General features: G+C 48.5%; 1 pseudogene; it reads left to right on the top strand.

The window, feature by feature from the left end:
• The first annotated feature begins 18,966 nt into the window (after window positions 1–18,966).
• Window positions 18,967–20,137, top strand: LOC146405390 (brain acid soluble protein 1-like; annotated as a pseudogene).
• The last annotated feature ends 378 nt before the right edge of the window (window positions 20,138–20,515 follow it).

Below are 20,515 nucleotides of genomic sequence, written 5' to 3'. Positions count from 1 at the left end.
TGACATTCCTTCCTCCCCATCCTCCTCCTCCTGCAACCTCTCCCCTCCCTCATACTCCCACTCTTCCATTTCTGGGCCAAGATTCTAAGCTCTGACCTCAGGTTCCTAATAGGAACTTGGGCACCTCTGGCAGTAGCCCACATTCCACAGAGGCCTAAGGGGTCTGCATGCATACTAGTTGGTGCTAGACATCTTTGTCACCTTGACCTCAGACCAGAGTGGTCCATGTACCCACCACAGGCCTCTGTTATTGAAGTGTCAGTAGCGGGTGAGGGAGCAGCTCATGCTCACCTTTCTGACCTTCCCTGTTGGATGTGGACCCCTCTTCCCAAGAAGGTAACAAAGTAACCAGGTGGGTGTGGGAATCAGGTGGGTGAGTGAAGCATCAGAGCAGGTCAGTGACCACAAGGGCCTCCAGCTGCCTGGGCACATGAAAAAAAGTGGGTTCAGAGCAATGAGGACAACTCTGGGGACAGTGCCATTCCAACCACTATGGGGCTCATCCCATTGGCCAGGACCAGCACTGATCCCTTGAGCTAAAAGTGACTTTATTTTCTGGGAGGGTCCTCTCCCCACACAGGGGAGCATCAGCAGGGCCAGGTGGAGACTGGCTGGCCTGGACCCTTGTTACCCGCTGGTCCTCCAACCCTTCTTGCATTCCTACTCTCCCCCTGCTTGATAGCAGTGTCAGGAGGATACTGATATGGACCCTAAGCCCTTGCCATTGGACTTGAATCAGGCCAGCTATTTCCCACCTAGACCTCACCCAGCTTCCTGAGGTCCCCGGGTCTGAGCATCAACCCAGAGTTTCAATAGGGTACAAGCATTGGAGGGACCCCATCTGGGTCCCAATAGAGCTGGCTCTGAGCTTGCCTGGACTCCCTGCTCCCCCTCCATCCATCCATCTACTCCTGCTTCATCCTCCATCTCCAACCCATCCTCCACTTCTCTTCCTGCTCCTTTTTATTTCCTTCCTCCCCTCAACCTCCTTTCACCTTTCCTCTTCTTCCTCCCCATCCTGTGTCTCCTCCTTCTTCTCCTCCTCCTCTTCCTGCATCCTCTCCCCTCCCTACTCCTCTTCCCCATGCAGCACTGCCCCCCAGCAAGCCAGGTGTCTGATTCTGACATGTGGCTCCTCACATGGGCTCAGTCACCAGGGGCAGCACTGACCTTTCTGATCTCTTGCTGCTGCAGCTGGGTCTCTGCTGTATAAATGGACCAGGGGTCAGGTTGGTGGGTCAGACCAAAGAGGTCAGGTGAGTCTCAGAGCAGGTCAGTGACCATGAGGGTCTCCAACTGCCTGGGGACATGAAGCAGAGAGGGTGCTGGGTGAAAGGTGGAATTCTAGGGTCACTGCCATCCCACACACAATAGGAAAAAGGTCAGAGGTCAGGGTCAGTATTGAGCCCATAACCAAGTAGGTCATCCTTTCCAGGGACAGGGCTGTAACCCTGCAAAAGAAGGTGACAGGAGCAGGTGTCACCTGGGCACATGGACTCTCACTAACACTTGGACCCCAAACCTGACCTTCATTCACTCCTCCTCTCCCCTCCCACTTAGGGTTTCCAGGAAAGTACCCTAAGCCCTTGAAGTTTGACTTGACTCAGGCCAGTGATTTTCCACGCAGGCCTCACCACACTGCCAGATTTCACTGGATCCAAGCATCAAAGCAGGAGCTCACTCAGTACACCCTTTAAGTGACCCCACCCAACTCCCAATACCACCTGCTCTCGGCTGGCCTCGACAGTCTGCTTCCCTTCCCCCCTCCTCCATCTCTCCTTCATCCTCTTCCATCCACCTCTTCCACCATCCATCTCCATCTGCTCAGTCCTCCCCTTCCTCCTACTCCTCCTCCTCCATCAATCACCTAACACTCCACTCATCTTTTCCCTTCTTCCTCTCATTCCTATCTTCATTCCTTTTCCCCACTCACCACCTCCTCCTTCCATCCTCCTACATCCAATTCTGGTGTAGCTGGACCTTCCTTCCTCCCATCCTTCTCCTCCTGCATCTGCTCCCCTACCTTCAAATCCCCCTCTTCCTTTTTGGGGCCAGGGGTCTGAGCTCTCACCTTAGACATCTGACAGGGATTCAGACACCTCTGGCAGCAGCCCACACTTCAGGGAGCCCTGAGGGGGCTGCATGCTCAGTGGTTGGTGCTGAAGGTCCTTGTCACCTCAGCCCCAGACCTGAGTGGTTCAGGCACCAACCAGTGGCCTCTCTGTCCTTGCGATATTGTTAGGGGTCAAGGGCACAGCTCAAGCTCACCTTTCTGACTCTTGCTGTTGGATGTGGGCCTCCCCTCTCTGGGGTCACTGCCTTTCCACCCACAGTGGAAATGGGCCGTCCCATTGACCAGGAGCAACACTGAACTCTTGACCTCTAAAATGACTTTCCTTTGGTGTAAGAGTTCTCTCTCCATTCAGGGGAGTGTGACCAGGAGCATGTGGAACCTGGCTGAGCTGGACATGGACACCCAGACTCTCACCACCAGCTGGTCCTCCAACCCTGACCTTCTTTAACTCCTCATCTCCTGCTACTTGTCAGCAGTACCAGGAGGATACTGATGTGGACACTAAGCCCTTGTGATTGGACTGGAATCAGACCAGTGATTTCCCACCTAGTCTTCACCCAACTCTATGAGATTCCCCAGTCCAAGCATCAAGCCAGGGGCTTGTTTGGGCACAGCCTTTGTAGGGACCTTTCCTGAAACCCATAGCACTGGCTCTGGGCTGGCCTGGACCCCCTGCTCCTCCTCCATCTATCCATCTCCTCCTGCTCCTTTCTCCTCTTCCTGCTACACTTTTCCTCCTGCTCCTTCTTTCCTTCCTTCCATTCCCCTCCATCTTTCCTCCACTTCATCCCCCTCCTTTTTCTCCTCCTAAAACCTCTCCCTGTCTACTCCTCTTTTGGATGTGCCCCCCACCTAGAGCCAGTTTTCTGATCTCTGACCTTGAGCTCCTCACATGGAATCAGGCACTGTGGGCAGCAGCCTTCACCCCTTGGACACATAAGGGGCTGCATGCACCTGGCTCATGGTCAGGGATGGGTTTGGCATCATCTTGCTCAAGGCCAGGGAGGACTGAGTCACCCACCCAGTTGCCTCTGTCCCCAGGAGTCAGTATGTGGTGCAGGTCTTGCTTATTTTTCTGTTAGAGCTGGTCTTCGCTGTACAAATGGACCCAGGTCCATGGGTCAGAACAGGGAGGGCAGGTGAGTGTCAGAGCAGGTCAGAGACCACCAGGGCCTCCAGCTGCCTGGGGACCAAAGCAGAGAGTGTGTTGGGCAGAGGGTGGAACTCAGAGGTCGCCGCCATTCCACCCAAAATAGGGCAGAGGTCAGAGGTCAATGTTAGCACTGAATCCAAAACCAAGGAGGTCATCCTCTCCAGGGACAGGCTGTCAGCTGGCCGGGGAAGGTGACTGGGCCAGTTGTAGCCACGTAGGCAATGGACCCAGGCACAGGGACCCTCAGAAACATTTGGTCCCCTGATCACGACCTTCCTTCTCTCCTCCTCTCCACCTCCCTATTAGGGATTCCAGGACAGTACTGATGTGGACACTACTCCCTTGCCAATGGACTTGAATTGGCCAGAGATTTCTCACCCAAGCCCTCACACAGCTCCCTGAGGTTCCCAGGGTTCAAGCATCAAAACTGGGGCTCACTCAGATACGCCATTTAAGCAACCTCATCTGGATCCCAAACCAACTACTCTGGGCTGGGCTGGACCCCCTATTTCCCCTCCACCCCCTTCTCCATCTCTCCTTCTTCCTCTTTCATCCACCACTTTATCCATCCATTTTGTCCTGCTTAGTTCTCCCCCTCCTCCATCTACTCCTCCTCCATCTCCTCCACCTCCATCTTCCTGTTCTACCTCCTTCATCTTTACTCTTCTTGCTCTCACTCCTGTCTTTTTAACTCCTCCTAATTCACCTCCTCCACCCTCGATCCTCTGTATCCACCTTTCCTCTACATTCATCTCTCCTTGGCTAGATCTCCTTTGCTCCCCATCTTGCTCCTCCTCTTCCTGCATCATCTCCCCATGGTCCTCCTCCCCCAATTCCTTTTCTGGGCCAGAGGTCTGAGCTCTCACCTCAGGCTCCTCACATCTCTGGCATAAGCCCACACCCCACAGAGCCCTGAGTGGGCTGCACACTCAGTGTTTGGTGCTGGAGGTCCCTGTTACCTCAGCCCCAGACCTGAGTGGTCCAGGCACCCACCAGTGGCCTCTCTGAGGTATTGTCCTTGAGGTATTGTTAGGGGTCAAGGGCACAGCTCATGCTCACCTTTCTGAACTTGCTGTTGGATGTGGGCCACTCTTCTCAAAATGGTAACAGGGTAACCAGGCAGGTGTGGGGATCAGGTGGGTCAGAGCAGGGCAGGCAGGTGAGTGAGTGCATCAGAGCAGGTCAACAACCACGAGGGCCTCCAAACTGCCTAGGCACATGAAGCAGAGTGGGTGCTAAGCAACAGGCAGAACTCTGGGGTCACCGCCATTCCACCCACAGTTGTGCCCATCCCATTGGCTAGGAGCAGCCCTGAACCATTGACCTGTAATTTGACTTCCCTTTGGGGGAGGGTCCTCTCTCCACACAGGGGAGGGAGACCAGGGGCTGGTGGATACTGGATGGGATGGACCTGGGCACCTGGACCTTCACAACCAGCTGTCCCTGAACCCTGATCTTCCTTCACTTCTCCTCTCCCCCTGCTCATTAGCAGTGTCAGGAGGATACTGATGCGGACACTAAGCCCTTGTGGTTGGTCTTGAATCAACCAGCGATTTCCCACCCAGGCCTCACTCAGCATCTTGAGGTTCCCTGAGTCTGAGCATCAAACCAGGGGATCACACAAGTAAAACATTTGCAGGGACCCCAACCTAACCCCCAAAGAGCTGGCTTGGGCTGGTCTTGGCCTCCTATCCTCCTGCTCCCCCTTTCTGGGCTGGTCCTCCTCCTGCTCATCCTTCTTGCCCTGCTCCTTCACTGTTCATCTTTCCTCCTTCTCCCCTGTGCCACCTCCTGCTGCTCCATCCTCCCACTTCCATCTCTTCTCATCTCCATTTTGCTCTCACCTACCCCCCCTTCCCCACTCCAGTTATCTAAGCTCTGACCTTGGCCTCCTTCATGAGCCTGGGCCCCTTGGCTGCAGCTGGAAGCCCTCAGCTCCCTGAGGGGCTGCATCCCCCTTGCTTACCTTAAGTGCTCCAGTGTTGATGTCAGCTTAGCCACAGCTCAGGGGGAAGGGAGTCACCAGCTAAGTGGTCTCTGTCCCCAAGGAGCCCATTAGGAATGAGGGTTCAGGTCTTGCTCACCTTTCTGACCTCTCGCTGTTGGAGGCACACCTCTCCCCAAGAAACAGTAACAAGGTGAATGAGAGGGTCAGTGGGTCACAACAGGAAAAACACACAAACTCCAGGGCAGGTCAGACACCACGAGGGCTCCCAACTGCCTTTGGACACAAAGCAGAGTGGGTGCCAGGCATCTGCAGAACTCTGAGGTCACTGTCATTCCATCCACACGAGAGCCTATCTCATTGGTTGGCCCTGAGCCCTTTACCTGGAAGCTCTTGCCTTCAGGAGAGGGTCCTATGACCAAGCCCATCTCCCCCAGGGAGGCCTGGCCTTGTCCCACTGCCCCTCATTCCACCCCCTCCCATGTGTCCAGTGCCCCTCGGAGAGCTGTGTATCACAGTTGTGCACTGCTCCTGCCCATAGGGCACTGCAGAGCTTTTGCACTTAAACCACCACTGGAGATCTTCATCATTACCTTGGGGGCCAGTGTCAGTGGCTGTGTAACATGCGTATTATGGATCCATCATGATTTTGTTAAAGGTCCTTATTTTTGAGCTCTCAGGTCTTTCCTTTTGGCAAATACCCAGGAGCCCAGGGGGAGCCCCAGTCCCCTGCTTTTCCCCCATGTGGAGGTGATGTCAGTCACCTGTGCCTGTGGTTTTAACTCAGGGTATTGGTGGTGCCCACTGACCCCAGCTGCATTCTCTGAGACCATCTAACCCTCAGACCTTCCTTCCCAGCTGGGACCTTGAATACTACTGAGGTAAGAGGTGCCTGCTGCCATGGCTTTTGCTTTCCATCTGCATATCCCTTAGGAGTGAGGTCCATATGCATATTTTATCTCTCCTCCCTTTGTATTGTGACCTATAGGTCACATCATTTCCCATCTGTTTGCTTTTAAAAAGTTGATTTTGAAAAAAAAAAGGAGTTCCCATGGTGGCGCAGTTGTTAACGAATCCGACTAGGAACCATGAGGTTGCCAATTCGGTCCCTGCCCTTGCTCAGAGGGTTAACGATCCAGCGTTGCCGTGAGCTGTGGTGTATGTTGCAGACACGGCTCGGATCCCACGTTGCTGTGGCTCTGGCGTAGGCTGGCAGCTACAGCTCTGATTCGACCCCTAGCCTGGAAACTTCCATATGCCGTGGGAGCGGCCCAAGAAATAGCAAAAAGACAAAAAATAAATGAATAAATAAATAAATAAATAATTTTTAAAAAGTTGATTTGTAGAAATTCTTCACTCATTAAGGACTTTAGAAATGCAAATGTTTTTTGTTTCAAATTTCCTTTGACTTTTTGAGGGTTCCCCCCCATGCACATACTTGATTTCTGTGTGTTTGAATCTGTCCCTTTTTCTAAGTAGCCTCTAGGATTTTGTCTGACTTAGCAAGGCTTTTCCTATATATGTTAGCCTTGTAGTAAGATTTATTTGTCTTCTTAGCTGCCATGGCCACCCCTCTTTAACATTTTTTCAGTTTTTCTAGCTATGGTTGCTTAGTTACTCTGCATGTGAACTTTTGAAGCCACCCAAGCAGGCCTCAAAAGAGCTGGCATGACATTTTCCCAGGGCTCATCTGTGTTGTCCACTTAGGGAGAAGCAGGTCCATGGAGGAGCCACCCTGGCAGTGGACAATGATGGTGGTGGGCTTGAGAGTTTCCTTCCTGGGCCTGGGGTGGGGTTGGCAGGCTGGGCAGACAGTCACATTCCTACCGAGAGGCGTGGGTTTAGGGGGCCTCTATAACTTCCCTGACACCAAGAAACTCCTAAAGAATGGCAACCTGGGAGTTCCTGTTGTGGCTCATTGGAAATGAACCTGTCTTGTATTCATGAGGATGTGGATTTGATCCCTAGCCCTGCTCAGTGAGTTAAGGATCCAGCATTCCTGAAAGTTTTTGTGTTGGTTGCAGACTTGGCTCTGGTTGTGGCATAGCCTGGGAGCTATAGCTCTGATTCAATCCCTAGCCTGGGAACTTCCTCATGCCACACCTGAGACCCTAAAAAAATAAAAGTAAAAAAATATACAGCAAAGTGAATAAGGCCACTGGTGGACCCATGCCAGTCCGTGCTGGTGGCCTGGATTATAGCAGTCACCTGGTACAGGTGTCCCCTCTAGCTCTGCCTCCCACAGTGGCACGTGTATGCTTTGTGCATGTGACCATGCAAATGTGCTATGTGCATGGGCATCTGGTTCCTCCTCTGGGCCCAAATGACCCACCCTGAACACAAGCATCTCATCACTGTTACCCACAGCATGGGGTGGAGCAGGTATGGTTGCTCCCCACCTCACCTAGGTATGTGCTGAGGGTACAGAGGGGCATGGGCACTGGTTCAGGACTGTCCAGCAGGGCAGGAATCCACAGCCCTTCCCATCACCCTCCCTCCTGGCTGGCAAGGCTTGGATATGGAGACCACATGAGGGAAGTTCAGCCCTGCATGAGCCAGTAGGAGTGGTGGCCCAGCCCCCAAGGCTTGAATGGCTGGGGGCCCTGGAGCATCAACTCACTGCCTCTGCCCCCAAGGGTGTCAGATGGGGCTCCCCACTGGAAAGGAAACAGGAGAACTGAGGTTGACCATGGCCATGGGGTTGATCCTGCTCAGCCAGCCCTCCTGCCTTGGGCTCTTGCCCTTCAACTTATAGTCTGGCCCCAGCACAGCAGCCACACAGGCCTGGAGACCCCCTACTGACCACACCCATCATGTCACCACCCTGCTTGGGACAGCGTCTGAGGGGGCCCTGCTCCCACTCCCCTGCTCCAGTTTTCTCTTAACTTGGCACCTGTGAACCACTTTAAAACATTCTACTGATTTCCCCTATTCCCAAGTTCATGTGGGCAGGGTGGCCTCTGTTCTAGTCTCTGTGCCCTGGACAGCTCCTGGACACAGAGCGCAGGCCCCAAAATGAAATCAGTTTAAATATGTGTGGCTGGAAAGCATCAGTTCTAGAGATGCCCCTTGTTAACAGCACTGCCCTATGCACATAAAAGTCAAAAGGGTAGATCTCATGATTACATTACAGAAAAATAAAGAAAAGTGAGGTGCACATGATGTAAATTAAGACAGTAAAAATAAAGGCCAATATGCCAGTCACTACAATAATTGTAAAAGGGCCTCACTTACTCTTTGAAAGCAGTGATTTTAAGCAAAAACAATAAGTTCTACCTAAATGCAGATAAGGCTGACATTTTCTTGTGGGGTTAAGGATTCTGTGTTGTCAGTGCAGGGGCTTGGGTTGCTGCTGTGGCACACGTTTGATTCCTGGCCCAGGAATTTATGCATGCTGCAGACATTGCCAAAAAAGAAAAAAAAAAAAACATTTCGGAAACATATGTGTATGTATTTCCCATTGTAGCTCAGCAGGTTAAGAACCAAAATAATATCCATGAGGATGCAGGTTTGATCCCTGGCCCCACTCAGTAGGTTAAGATTCCCTCATTGGCACAAGCTATGGCATATGTTGCAGGTGCCATTCAGATCTGGCATTGGGGAGTTCCTGTCATGGCTCAGTGGTTAAAAAACCCAACTGGGAACCATGAGGTTGTGGGTTTGGTCCCTGGCCTTGCTTGGTGGGTTGAGGATCTGGTGTTGCCAGAGGTTGTGGTGTGGGTCGCAGATGCAGCTCAGATCTGGCACTGCTGTGGCTCTGGCATGAGCTGGTGGCTGCTGCTCTGGTTGGACCCCTAGCCTGGGAAACTCCATGTGCTGTGGGTGTGGCCCTGAAAGACAAAAAGACAAAAATAAATAAATAAATAAATAAATAAATAAATAAATAAATAAATAAATAAAGATCTGGCATTGGTGTGGCTGTGCCGTAGGCTGGCAGCTGTAGCTACAATTGTACTCTTAGCCTGGGAACTTCAATATGCTGCAGGTGTGGCCTTAAAAAGACAAAAAATAAATAGAAACATACAAAGCAAAACACATGTATGGCCAAAAATATACAAGTTTAGTGGGGAGTGCCCTCTTGGGTATTTCAGACCCAGAACACAATGACTGCTCTGTGGTGCCCTCAATTCTTCCTTGTTGATGGATTAAAAACCCACAGATTTGGAAACAAAGACTCATTTCTCAGTGGATCACAGGTCTGAGCAGAATTCACAATGGGAATTAGAAATACTTCAAGTGACTATACCAACCGTCATGTGGGAGGCAGCTCAAGTGGATTTCAGGAGAAGAGTAGCGTCAGTGTGGTTGAACCAGGTGACAAGAGACACTGCAAGTCCATCAGCAGGTCATGAACTCATGGGACTGGATGCAGAATGGGCTGAGCCAAGGGCAGTAGAACAGGTTTGAAGAGGGCCCAGGAGGGCCCAGGCACTGGTCCTTCCAAAAGGCCTGGAGCCCATGACCATGCAGGTGAGCACACAGCTCAAGGGCCTGGGGGTGGATGAAAACTCCCCAGGAGCCTGCTCACCTGAGGCTCAAGAGCTATGCCAGGGGGGTCCAGTGGATGCAGCCTCACTGATAGTTTTCACTGAGTTCACTGGACATAGTGGGAGCCTTGTCATTGGCAGGGAGCCTTGTCATTGGCAGAAAGCCATTTGTGGTCCTGGCCACATGGATGTGCGCCAGTGATGCCCACCAGGCCACCAGATGCCATGGAATTTTGCAGAGAGTGAGGGGAGTCTGGGGGCCTCTGCAGGACAGGTGATTGTTCAGTGACAAGCAAGTCCCCGAGGGCTGTGAACCCAGGCAGCCAGAGTGCCTGGCTCCCTTCCACCCTGCCTGGTCCCTGCAGAGGCACCAGGCTCTCCATCCCTCTGCATATTCTGCCCTACCAATGACCAGCACTGGGAGGCTGGCCAAAGCTCCACTCTCCTGACTGTTCCCAGACTGGCCCAGGCCGGAAAGTCCTGAGGGGATGCCACAAGGACACATCCAGTTCACTACTGTGTGTGATCATCTACCACTTCTGATTTTTTGATCCTTACAGAGTTGAAAGTGCCAATGAAAATCAAAGGAGGAGGAGGAGTCCTAGAACCTGGTACCTCAGGAGTGCTGAGACCCAGCTGGGGTGGGTGAGCAGTGGGAACTTGATCTCTGTCCAGAAGCTCTGTTAAGGCTGGTCAGTATAAGTCCCACCCAAGGTCACACTGCAAAGGGACAGAGTCACAAAAGAGGACCTCCTTTGCTGCCACATCTTCTGTCTCTGTCTCTCTCTGTCCATCTGTCTCTCTGTCTCTGTCTCTCTCTGTCTTGAACTCCACCAGCTCCTGGACTGAGCCCAGGTCCCTCACTCTAACCACCAGAGCTCTGTCACCTGGTCCTGTGGTGCCCATCCAGTGTCACCATCTGTTCCTATCTGTGGAGCCAGCTGCACCATGATCACTGCAGATAAGGACCAGTTCTGTGTTGCAAGTGACACTGGATGCCACATCTGTGTTCTCTTTGGATGGCAAGTGTGACAGATCCCAGCTCTGGCCCCAGCCTTTCCCTGGAGTGGGAGTGACCCAGTAAGTCTGCTCCCCGCTGCAAAGCAGCCCCGAGAAACCCAGCTGCTTCCAAAGGCAAGAAAAAGCAGACAAACTAGGAGGGAAGAATCAAATTCCCAATTTGCAGAGGACATGGCTGACTAGACAATCTCGGGGCAGGTGCATGCGTATATTTCAAGGAAAGTTTTATCCAGATATATACCCAAGAGTGGGACTACTGGGTCATATGGTAGTTCTATGTATAGTTTTCCAAGATACCTCCAAACTGTTCTCCATAGTGGTTGTACCAGCTTACATTCCCACCAACAGTGCAGGAGGGTTCCCTTTTTCCACAACCTCTCCGGCATTTGCTATTTATGGACTTATTAATGATGGCCATTCTGACTGGTGTGAGGTGGTATCTCATGGTAGTTTTGATGTGCATTTCTCTAATAATCAGAGATGTTGTGCATTTTTTCATGTGCTTGTTGGCCATCTGTATATCTTCCTTGGAGAAATGTCTATCCAGGTCTTTTCCCCATTTTTCAATTGGGTTGTTGACTTTTTTGCCATTGAGTTGTATATGTTGTGTGTATATTTTAGAGATTAAGCCCTTGTCAGGTGCATCATTTGAAACTATTTTCTCCCATTCTGTAAGTTGTCTTTTTGGTTTATTTTGGTTTCCTTTGCTGTGCAAAAGCTTGTCAGTTTGATTAGGTCCCACTGGTTTATTTTTGCTTTTCTTTCTGTTGCTTTGGGAGACTGACCTGAGAAAACATTTGTAAGGTTGATATCAGAGAATGTTTTGCCTATGTTCTCTTCCAGAGGGTTGATGGTGTCTTGTCTTATATTTAAGTCTTTCAGACATTTTTGAGTTTATTTTTGTGCATGGTGTGAGGGTGTGTTCTAGTTTCATAGATTTGCATGCAACTGTCCAGATTTCCCAGCAATACTTGCTGAAAAGACTATCTTTTTCCTACTTTATGTCCTTGCCTCCTTTGTCAAAGATTAATTGACTGTAGGTGTCTGGGTTTCTTTCTGCATTCTCAAATCTGTTCCATTGGTCTGTATGTCTGTTTTGATACCAGTACCACACTGTCTTGATTACTGTGTCTTTGTGATATTGCCTGAAGTCTGTGAGAGTTTTGCCTCCTGCTTGGTTTTTGTTCCTCAGGATTGCTTTGGCAATTCTGTATCTTCTGTGGTTCCATACAAATTTTTGTATTCTTTGCTCTAGTTCTGTGAAAAATGTCATGGGTAATTTGATAGGAATTGCACTGAATCTGTAGATTGCTTTGGGTACTTTGGCCATTTTTACAATATTAACTTTTTCATCCCAGGAGCATGGAATATCTTCACTGATTTTTAACTTCCCACTGGTTGACACAGAATTATGGTGACCTGAAGAATAAAAGAGGTGGTTGGATTGTAAGGCTGCATTCTAGACCTCCTCATTCTATTCTACTTTATTTTATTTTATTATTTTATTTGCTTTTAGGGCACATCTGCAGCATATTGAAGTTCCCAGGTTAGGAGTCAAATGGGATCTGAAGCTGCCGGCCTACACCACAGCCACAGCAATACCAGATCTGAGCCACATCTGCAACCTACATCAGAGCTCACAGCAATGCCAGATCCTTAACCCACTGAGTGATCCCATGAATCGAACCCATATCTTCATGAATAATAGTCAGGTTTGTCAACCTCTGAGCCACAACAGGAACTCTTAGACCTCTTTAAACCAAGTCTTCAGGCAAACGGTTGCCCCAGTGTCCCATCGTGGAGGCAGTTCTGAGCACAAGAAGTCCTGGTGCTCCGGGGCTGACCACATGGCCATGTCCTCAAACAGCAGAAGAGAAGGGAAGGAGTGACTCACATTCCCAAGTCTTGTGTTTATAAAACCAGCACCTATAGCAGAGACCCAGCAACCAAGCCAGCAGTTCTGAGGCAGAAGTAGGTCAGGCTGAGCTGTGAGCTCAAGATGAGTTTTCTATTTAGAGCTTCCTTGACAAAAGCAGCATCTCCAAATATGGGCCTTTAGGAAACTGAGACCTTAGAGATCCTGCATGGCTGCAAAAAGCTGCCTCCTGGATGCCCTCAATCCCAAGGCACAGGAGAACAGCCAGCCTCCTGCAGCCTGTGCCCTCGTGGAAAGTCAAATCTGCCTTTGGCTGTAGGGAAGCTGCAGATACCAGGGCTTGCCAGGGGAGGACCAGTGCCTGAGGATAAAATTACCTTTTCTCAAGGTTGCACTAGCACTTGCAAAGAGCTTCTTACAGGCCGACTTCCAGACCTCCCTTGTGGTGCAGGTGGCCATCCCCACACCCTATCCCCAGTGAATCCTGTGCTGCCTCTTGTGAACCCTCAGCCACATCAGACCTTCCTGTGGGTTGCCCCTGCCACCCTGTGCCCAGGACACCATGATACCCTAAGTGCCACTCATTTACATTTATTAAGCACCTTTACACTTATTAAGCACCTACTGTGTGCTCAGTGCCATGCTGGGTGCCTAACAGTATCTAAATGAACCAGCCCTTCCAAACCCACCAATAGTGGAAATAGAGATTTTACCCTAAAAGACCCTGTTTCTCTTAAAGTCCTTTAGCATCTTCGGGCAGAGGGCAGGCCCTACTTGTTGGGGCAGAGCCCACCTGGCAGGCAGGAAGGCCACCACACTGGAAGGCTGACCACCTAAGAGGTGCAGGCAGGGCCCCCAATGCCCACACCCCCCTGAAGGGTACTCAGAGTCAGGGACTTGTGCCTCCTGTGCTCTGCTGAAATTGGGCACCTGGGCAGCACTTCCACTGGCCAGGGTTTGTCTTTTCCATCATTTCACTTTACAAGTGCTCCCTCTGACATGTGAGTGTGCAGATAATGCAGAAATGCAGTCTTTCAGTTGGTTTTATTTTATTTTATTTTAAAATATATTTATTTATTTAGAGGTATATAAAAGTTCCTTGGCCAGAGATTAAATCCAAGCCACAGCTGCCAAAACTCAGAATCATTTAACCCACTCTGCCAGGCAGGGAGATCCTGCACCTCTGCAGTGACCCAACCCAAGCCACTGCAATAGATCTATACATAGTATTTGATTTTTTGGAGCTATTATAAATGTTAGTTTTAAAATTTCTCATTCCCAATATTAATCTTTCCATTGCAATCTTGCATGCTGATGCCTCACCAAACTTGTGGAATAGTTCTACAAGTTTCTCTTAGAGATTCTTTGGAATTATTTATACAGATAATCATGTCATCTGCGAATAAAGAGAGTTATAGTTCACCTTTTCCAGTACATGCATTTTTATTTCTTTTTCACTGGGATGGCTAGGACTTCCAGTATGATGTTGCATAAGATTGGTAAGACTAGATTTCTTTGTTTTGTTACTAATCCATCTTTTGCTGTTATATGTCATATAAGCTGTAGTTTTAGGTAGATGACCCTTATTGTTGCCAAAACTCAGCCTCTGTCCACCAGTGCTCAATAGAAATGCAGAGACAGCTTTTATTGCTTTGCCAGGCAAAGTAGCCCACAGCAGGTTAATGCTCTAAAGACTGTGCCCCCTTTGAGAGAATTGTGGGGAGTTTTATAGTAAAAAGCAAACGAAACAAAACAGGCTTTCAGAGAGAAATCAGGATTGAGGGGAAAAAACATGCATTCTTCTTTTTTAAGGGGTTGTTTGTCATCAAAGCTGGTGTCAGGAGATCTCGGCATGATCAGGGTGGTTGTCTTCTGGGTTATTGCCTAGAATAACAGTACTTGAGAAATGGGCATATCGATCACAGATTAGAAAAAAACTAGGATATATCCTGAAAAAAACATCATGTGCTAATCATCTTTAACCCACAGGCAATTGTGCTCAGGGTGCCTAATCTTTAGCTTATGGGTGATTGAGTAAAGCCATGGGTGAGAAGGACAATGAAAGACTCTATGCATTCAGTTTTAAGTATTCCTTTCTAAAATAACCATAAGGAATATAACTTTTCTCTTAGGTGCATAAGATGTCTATGTCATTCTGTGTATCCCTTGAGAGGGAAGCAGGATCCTGCCCCAAGGCTGTACTGTTTTTTCACTGATCCTCCTTTGGTTTTGCATCTCCTTCCTTCCCTAACCAGAAATTGTCTGAATCTGCCCCTGGGAACTCAGGGAAGGCCATGGAGGCTGAATGAGGCCCATTTCCTAAAAACAAGAAATGTGGGACACAGACAATCTTTTGTGCCAGGAGCCCCAAAAGGCCTTGCTCAGTTACAGTGATTGGCTGTGACTGTTTCAGTTGTTGGGATAACTAGAATTCCCTTATTCTCTGGAAAGTTCCCCCTCATCAGCTGTTCCCCTCGCTCTGATATTTTACTCTTTGTGTTTTCATGGTCAGAAAAATGTGCAAGCATTAGTATGCAACTGGGAGATGCAGATAGAGAATCATGGAAACAGGCATGGTGAAGAGTGAGGGTTGGTGCTCTGTGGTTTCAAACTCCCACCCCAGGTGGCTGGGTTTTTTGGGTTTTTTTTTTTTTTTTTTTTTTTTTTTGTCTTTTTGCCTTTTCTAGGGCCACTTCTGCAGCATATGGAGGTTCCCAGGCTAGGGGTCGAATCAGACCTGTAGCCACTGGCCTCTGCCAGAGCCTCAGCAACGTGGGGACCGAGCCGTATCTGCAACCTACACCGCAGGTCAAGGCAACGCCTGATCCTTAACCCACTAAGCAAGGCCAGGGATCTAACCCTCAACCTCACGGCTCCTAGTCGGATTTGTTAACCACTGCACCACGACAGGAACTCCCAGGGGGCTGTTTAGAAAAGGGTTTTTGAGAGTCAGGAAAGCCTTGAGAATCTCCACCCAGAACAGCAGCCAAAAAGCAGTTCCTGCATTGGCCTTTAGGTGGCAGTAGACCAATCTCTAGATCAGGAACAAAACCAAATCCAGATTATGCAAGGGCCCTGCTCTCCCTAAAAGAGGCTTCCCACATGGAAGAAAGTTAGTACAGAAGAGCTCATGGAGTCACAGTGCCTAAGTGGAAGATGGCAATTCCTCTCCCCATCTTCCCCATGTCTAGACACCTAGTACCGATAAGCATGCATTCCATCTTGAAACTTTGTTCTCCAGTGACTTCCATGAGGTCATCCTGGTTTTCATGCTGCATTAGCAGCTACTCTTGATGCTTGCTTTATTCATAAGAAATAAGTAACATACCTAAATGAGAACCTGTGTCCATCTTGACCCAGAGTCTATTATTCTTACAGAATACCACAATGTCAAGGCCCTAGTCAAAGGCATGGTCACTGTGGCCTGTGAGTCAGGTCTTGTGCAACAAAGAATGAGACAACAAAAAGGAAAGGATGAACAGGAGGCAGATCTGCATGAGGAGAAGACAATGAGGCATTATGCACCAATGTTCTTTCCCGCATTATGAAGTGTAATGGACCAGGTGGTGCTTCAACTGATTGATGTTTATGCCATTTGATCCTCCAAACAGGTCTACAAGTGTTTTCATTTTTCAGATGAGGATGTGGAGTAGGAAGTGTTGGGTCACCTGACCAAGAGTTAAGGTTTTACAGACTTGTGGACTGATCAAGAAGAATGATGTGGCCATGAGATGGCAGGTGTCCATAATGAGCTTTACCAGGGTGCACTCCGCCAGGTTGTTGCTAAGGGATGTCCCTCACAATATGAGACCTTCTAGAAGCTACATCACAGGGAGTACCATCCAAGGTGATGAGAGCAGGGGAGCTGCTGGGGTAGAGGGAAATGACAGGGGGTTGTGGGTCTAGGTGACATCATTCAGCAGCATGGGAGGAGCCTCTGCATCAGAGAGCACCAGTGGGAGTTGTGGCTTGAGGTCTTTGACAGCCAGATGTTTGTCTTATCTATGACTAGCAGATGCTGTGTGCAGTGGAGTATGATAAACAGACAGGTTCTAAATGGTTAAAAATCTGCTTATTAGGACACTGTAACAACTGGGTGTGTGAAATTAAGTATTATGCTGATGGGCTTGGAGCTAATGGGTCCTGGCCAGCTGTGCAGAAGTAAAAAATATGGGGCTAGTATACAGAAGGCTTCCTTGACTCACAGATGTAACCAAGCTCATCCAGCTGGTAGAAGGGAGGCTAGGGCTTAAGCCCTATTGCTCAATGGCCAGCTGGCATAGACTCTTCCTGACCAAATGGGCATTGGGTTCTTTTGGCCCAGGCACATGTGTGTCCCCCCTCCTCACACAACAACCTCCTGACTGCTGATTGGGATTCCAGATCCCAGGCAGGAAATGAGGATGTAACTTACACTCAGGGAAATTATGCCTGGAAGTAACCTTCCCAAGACCTAGTCTTAATCAGCCTTTTTTCTTCTATCTCAAGCTTTGCCATGGTTGCTCCAACAACACTTTAGGGAATGGTCCAGAGCACACTGGAAGTGGGTTCTAATTTTGTGTTCTAGCTGCCACACTCTCTGTCCCCCATCTGTGGAAGTGTCTGTCCCAGAATTTCCTGCCGGTGAACCTGAGGTCCTAAGGGTAAGTCAACATCAAACATTCTGTTCCACCCCCATCACACAGCAACATGTCCTGGAAATGTGAGGGTTTAGGGCCTGGCCCCATCCCTTGGACCACTTTTGATGTTCTTCATCATATACTGCAGCTTGATTTTTATTTCTATAAATTGTGGCCACTGGACTTTGGTCCTTCCAGGGTCATTTATCTGGGTCCCTTCTAGAATAATCCACTTGGACAGAGAAGGAGGTGAGTCTGTCCCAGGAGGGGATGCCACATGCGAACTTGGAGGGGAGGAGGAAAAGAGATGGAATTACTCTGAGGGATGTCTTGTTCCCACCTTTGCTGTGAGTATGAAAACCCTCTCACTCCCTACTGGACTCAATCTCCTCTGGACACTCAGATGAAAGGACAGGAAGTGTGTGGCAAGGGGAGAAATAGAGAAGAGAGAGTTACTTGATTAGCCTTACACAAGATCACTGTCCTGTACATATTTTTCATTGTAGATACTCAGTTCTATTTGATTTCTTTCTCTTTTTTTTAAGGCTATATATATATTGTTTGTTTGTTTTGTTTACTTTTTAGATCAGCACCTATGGCATAGAAGTTCCCAGGCTAGGAGTTGAATCAGAACTGCAGCTGCCAGCCTACACCATGGCCACAGCAGTGCCAGATCCGAGCCACAGCTGCAAATTACACCACAGCTCATGGCAATGCCGGGGCAAGATTTTTTGATGAAATTATTCACAAAATAAAATAAGACTATACAAAAGAGTCATCTAATAGAGACAATATTATAAGTTGGATATAAACCACATTATGTAAATCTAATTTTCATATTATGTTTAATAGTAACATGAATTCTGGAAATTTGTTGGTGCTGGACAATTGTCTTATGATAGACATGTGTATTCCAGGGACGGTATTTTATTGTGCAATTTATCTTCCTTACACTTCATCATCTTAAAAAAAAGATGGTGCTGAAAGAAAAAATAAAATTGTGATGGGCAGAGAGGGGAAGGGGTGGTGGAGAACCTACATCAATGCTTTGTGTTTCCTGGATATCGCTGCCTAGATACATCCATGGTTCATTTGAGGTCAAGGACAGTCCTGTAAATGAAGAAAAAAAAAAGTTTCATTCTAAGTACAAAGATAAAATCCAACCCAAAATACATAAAAATCTTCCTGAGCTTGAGTAATAATATCTAAGAGTGATTTTCTAGCTATAGTTGGTCTTTATTTCCTACTGCTATTATCAAAATTCCAGGTAATCCTTATAAATTTATAGCTGTGCCATCACATTTAGATGGCACATTAGAGATGATGTCATTTCAGTCCTACATAATCTTAGCCCAAACATGGAATAAGAACATTTTATAGTTCATTGTATGATGCCAGCATCACCAGATAAGAAAATTAAAGGGAAGTATATCATAAATAAGTAAGTATATATATAGGCAAATATTTGACATTAAATCATTTCCTTGATATATAAAAAAGATAATACAGAGTTCCTGTTGTAGTGCAGTGGTTAACAAATCTGACTAAGAACCATGGGGTTTCAGGTTTGATCCCTGGCCTTGCTCACTGGGTTAAGGATCTGGCATTGCTGTGGCTCTGGTGTAGGCCGGCGTCTTCAGCTCTGATCAGACCCATAGCCTTGGAACCTCCATATGCCATGGGAAGCAGCCCTAAAATGGCAAAAAAAAAAAAAAAAAAAAAAAAAAGATAATACATCTTATCCAAGAAGTATTTAATCAAAAAAGTGGAACTTTGAGTAGTAGCAGTGGCGATGGCTGCAGCAGTGCTCCAACTCTCTATTTGATGCAGACTCCACCTTTTTTTTTAATTACTCAATGAATTTATTACATTTATAGTTGTACAATGATCATCACAATCCAATTTTAAAGAATTTCCATCTCACGACCCCAGCGCATCCCCCCACCCCCCAAAATGTCTCCTTTGGAAACCATAAGTTTTTCAAAGTTTGTGAGTCAGCATCTATTCTGCAAAGAAGTTCATTGTGGCCTTTTTTCGGGTTCCATATGTCAGTCAGTGAAAGCATTTGATGTTGGTGTCTCATTGTCTTACTGACTTCACTTAGCATGATAATTTCTAGGTCCATCCATGTTGCAAAAAATGCCGGTATTTCTTTCCTTTTAATGTCAGAGTGTATATATATATATACACATATTCCATTGTGTATATATGTACCACATCTTCTTGATCCACTCCTCTGTCGATGGACATTTTGAGCCTGAGAGAGGTCCTCAGCCAGCAGCCAGGCATCCAGCTTGGCGAAGCCATTGACCCAAGCCCCTTGGTGGCACCTTGTTCACCCAGGGGCAGTATAGGCACCCAGACCCCAACTCCAAGATAGGAGGCAAGCTGAGCAAGAAGAAGAAGGGGTACAGTGTGAATGATGAGAAGGCCAAGGACAAAGACAAGAAGGCCAAAGGAACCGGGGCAGAAGAGGAAGGAACTCCGAAGGACAATGAGATCCAGGCGGCTGCGGAGACCCTAGAGGTGAAGGAGGGCAAGGAAGATGCCATCTAGGCAGCCAAGGAAGAAGCACCAAAGGCAGAGACGGAGCAGAAGGAGGGATTGGAGGGGAAGCAGGAGCCCCCAAGGGATGCTGAGCATGAGGGGGCTGCTGCCTAGGCCCAGGGGCGGGCAGTGAAGCCTCCAAGGCTTTGGAGGCTGAGGTGATGGTGGAGCCCATGGCCCCACCAAGGATGACAAGAGCAAGGAGGCAGGGGAACCCACCTAGACTGAGGCTCCCCAAGGTTCTGCTGGGGAAGAAAAGTGATGGGGCCCCAGCTTCAGACTCAAAACCCAGCAGCCCTGAGGCTGCCCCATCCACCAAAGAGACCCCAGCAGCCACAAGCACCCAGTTCCATGCACAAGGCCCGGCCCCCGAAGCCCCCACAGCCCCGCAGATGAGGTCAAATCTGAGACCCTGAGCTAATTCAGTTCAAACCATAGGAGTCAAAGTAACAAAGACTCTGGAGAAAAAAATGCAGCTTATCCATGATCTGTCTGTCTCTCTTTCTCTCTCTGTCTCTCTCCTCTCCTACACTAACTGGTTTCAAATTGGAAGTAATGATAAGTATTGTCTGAGAAAAGGGATGTGGTCCCATCGAGGGAGGGAGGGGGTGGGGAGAATTCAAATAGTGTCTTTGTGGGGGAATATCTAATATACCTTCAGTCACCTCTCCCAATCAGCACTGAATGTCCCATTTCAGTACTGAAATGTCTGAAAGTACAGTACCTCTCTTTGTATCTGAACTGCTGTTACATGCACTCTGCCACTAAGATCCCAAACATCTCGTCTTCTCCAA

The sequence above is a fragment of the Sus scrofa genome, chromosome 2 (assembly GCF_054392235.1).
Source record: "Sus scrofa isolate SSC_HxYL_T2T_F1_AM1 chromosome 2, Sscrofa_HxYL_maternal_Yorkshire_Landrace_v2.0, whole genome shotgun sequence".
In the NCBI taxonomy this organism is placed as follows: domain Eukaryota; kingdom Metazoa; phylum Chordata; class Mammalia; order Artiodactyla; family Suidae; genus Sus; species Sus scrofa.
Note: the sequence above shows the minus strand (reverse complement) of the source record. Positions and strands in the feature narration are given on the sequence as shown.